The 3,501-nt window shown below is 26.7% G+C and overlaps 1 long non-coding RNA gene across 1 annotated transcript; it reads right to left on the bottom strand.

The window, feature by feature from the left end:
• Positions 1-742: 742 nt before the first annotated feature.
• LOC149192701 (uncharacterized) lies at positions 743-1,908 on the bottom strand. The gene is made up of 2 exons (XR_016254905.1): positions 1,728-1,908; positions 743-1,474 (listed from the first exon to the last, which is right to left on the bottom strand). It is a non-coding gene; the product is annotated as an uncharacterized LOC149192701 (long non-coding RNA).
• Between the last annotated feature and the right edge of the window lie 1,593 nt (positions 1,909-3,501).

The following is a 3,501-nucleotide window of genomic DNA, read 5'->3' as shown; positions in this document are numbered from 1 at the left end:
AAAGAAAGTTAAAGTAATTGTATTTGGAATTAAATGTGATAATGTTAAATTTAATTTATATTGTTTTATTAATAGAGAGAATTAAATTATATATAGATTTATGTTAAGTATGAATTTAAGATGATTTTAAAGGGATTAATTTTTTTTATATGTAATTTTTTTTAGAGTGTAAAATATAATGTGTTATTTTTCATTGTTTAAATTGTATTTTTGAATGTTAAATAGAATATATAGGACCAAATAAAAATTTTAACTATAAAAACTCAATTTTTTTTTGTTATTTATAGATATATATGACACTGATATTGACATAAATTAGTTAACATAGATCTTCAAATAGTTTATTTAAATTTCTTGTTGAAATATTTTTGAAAAATATAAGATTTAAATATAGAATTCACACATCTTTTTTTACTTCTAATTACTTTATAAGGTATTCATTTTTTTTAAAATTATAATGGACATTATTTTTCTATTTAAAATATAGTTTTTATTTTATTTTATACTAGTCTGTAAAATAAACCTATGGGCTAAATAGACCTCTAAACTTAATTATTAAATCAATTAATTTGAAAATTAATTTCCAAAAATAGAAAATAAAATATTCAAACATGAATACACTAAAATCTCCAATTATTTAATCAATTACAAAAGAAATAAACAAATTTTAAAATAATAAAAAAATAAAATTATTTTATAAAAGTCAAAAATATCGTGCAAAACATTTAATTAATAGAGAATCTAATACAAAGTTAAAGGGAAAACCTTTTATACATATATTGAAATTTACGTTGCAGAACACAGATTTGGACGGAAAAGTAATGCAGCAAAATGAGAGGTGGACATCAAACTGACAACTTTGGTGGACAGCGAAGTGTGGAGTAACAATAACTTTCCACTGCAAATGGTTTTTTTTGGGATGTTTACAACTGTGAAAGCTTCTTCTCTTCTATCCCTGCAATTGCTATTACAGCCTTACCATTTTCCAGTCTGGATATGTCTATGGCAACTTACAATTGAACCCTCTTCAATCCACCAGATTTTGAAATATTCATAGAATTTGGCATCGGCATAAATATGCTCACACCAAATATCGGTCATAGATGTGAATGGCCTTTTTCCTCATCAAATCACCCAATAAATTTTATAAATCAGTAGTTACTCCATGAATCAGAAGATTATATAATCTAAATCCCTGAAAATAAAACTGCCAGTTAGTCACCTTCCGGCAAGTTTCATGATGGAATTCCTGGCTGTTAAGAACCTTGTGGAAATACACGTAGCCCCCAAATATCTCATCTGATCTTTCTACAGAGGAAGGATCTACGGTGGCGAACCTCTGGTGAGCGAGAAAGAAATGCCCGCTCTCTTAAATTCTGCTCCAATTGGGGCATTAACTGTGTCAGAGCGGGCATTCCTTTCTTGCTTACCAGAGTTATACAGCCCGCTCCAATCGGGACCTCTATGTCGTAGCCTGTCCATGAAAGCAACACAATATATTAAAACCTAAATTTAATCTCTGTTAAAACAAATATTCGATCCAATTGCTCCAAGCAAAAAGTATAATCCTTTCTACCGCAACAAAAAATTGCTATATTTTCAAATAAAATTGGCCACACATGATCTAGGCAAAAAGTTGCTTGGCTTGTGATGTGTATAATTTCTGATATAAAAAAAATAACAAAATATAGGTAAAATTCTACAACAAAATAGGAGAAATTAAATACCGGGGACTTCAAAATACTAATCTCATACTAGTGAGATCAGTGAGATTGCAGAGGCCTTGTGATGTTAGCAGAGAAGGGGGAATATTTATAGCGGAAATTGATGAAGCAGAGGGGAATGGATAATGGTGAAACAGTCATCCACCGTACGCCTGCATGTTCGTTCTATTGACGCGGCGTAACAAAGCCGAAAGAGTGGGGGCTGCCAGCTCATCGATTCCAGTGGGCACATGCACTAGTTTTAAATGGCCAAAGGGATCTATAAAAGACATTTCTTTTTCGAGAACGCCTAGTAGCCACAACCATTTATATTTCATGTGTCCACTTAAATAACAACGACCCCACTTCACATAAACATGTAACTTTTTATTAACATATTTGATTATAACGGATTATACTTTATAATAGTTATACTTTATATTATAAATAAATAATATATCTATATGTAAATTGGATGTAGTTTAAATCGATGGAGAAATCTATATAGTTTAAATGGATGGAGAAATGTATAAAAAGTTTTTTGGAATAAGTTACATTGAAGATTTGGGTCCACACGTTTCAAACCAACAAGTGTGGTTTATCTTCAAGACATGATGAAGAAACAAATCTAAGAAGAGAGTTAAATACGAAGATAGCTAAAATTTATAATGAGTATACTTTCTTATTATTAAATAGAATTGAAAAAAAAAATCAAAATTATTTAGATTTATGAATATTATTTTTGTACATGAACTATGTTAATTTTGGATATTTTTAAAAGAAAAAACCATATTTATATAATTGTATGAGGAAAAGTAATTATGTATAATTTTTTTAAATGAAATTTGAAAATGTGATTATGTAAAAATTAAACTCAATGAAAAGTATATATCTTATAAGCAAAAGTAACGTGAACATATAAACATTATGATTTTTTTTTTGTTATATATATATATATATATATATTTATTATACAAATTATTTTATTATGTATCCAAAGCAATTATAAAATTGATATTTACAATTTGAATGGCTTCATCATATCAATAATAGAATATATTATTATTATTATAATGATAGTGTATATATATTTCATTATTTTGGAAGCGAAATTAATTTAATATTTTTTTTTATAAAACTTATAATCTAATTAACTAGGAAAATACAGATGACTAATTAAAATTAATTTATTAAATTAATTATATTATTATTTAAAATAGTTTATTACTAATTTATAGAAATAAACTTTTATTTTTTTAAAAACCCATTAAAAAAATGTTTATTTATTTATTATTATTGTTTAAATTGAATTTTAAAATAAAAACTTTTAAATTTTAAAAATAAAAAAATTATTTTATAACCTTGTAAATGTTATTCATATAATGTGATAGGTGGAATCGTCCTCGTCGAATATGTCATTCAATTATTTGAGGGTTTCATATGGTAAAAATGCCATTTAATTATATAATGTGGCGAATATTTCATTCAATTATTTGAGGGTTCCATATGGTACAAATGTCATTTAATTATATAATGTGGTGGTCAGTACTATCCTCACTTTAAATGTTAGATTCCGTTCTATTATTTATGGGGTTTTCTCTAATGGCAGGAAGTATATCACTCTCGTACATTCCCTTGGAGAAGAATATAATATGTGGAAACACTGATTTATTTTTACCTTGTGGTCACCAACATGGAAAGTTTAATAAGGTGTAAGTTTAAAACGGTCATTTTTACATGTTACGGAGAGTAATTATTGTAACCTTTCCATGGGTGATTATGATGTTTTGTTTGCATT

This window comes from Pinus tabuliformis, chromosome 2_2 (assembly GCF_031772625.1).
Source record: "Pinus tabuliformis cultivar Carrire ecotype Pingquan chromosome 2_2, CPIR1, whole genome shotgun sequence".
Taxonomy (NCBI): Eukaryota; Viridiplantae; Streptophyta; class Pinopsida; order Pinales; family Pinaceae; genus Pinus; species Pinus tabuliformis.
The sequence above is the reverse complement of the archived record's forward strand: the minus strand, read 5'-3'. Positions and strand labels throughout refer to the sequence as shown.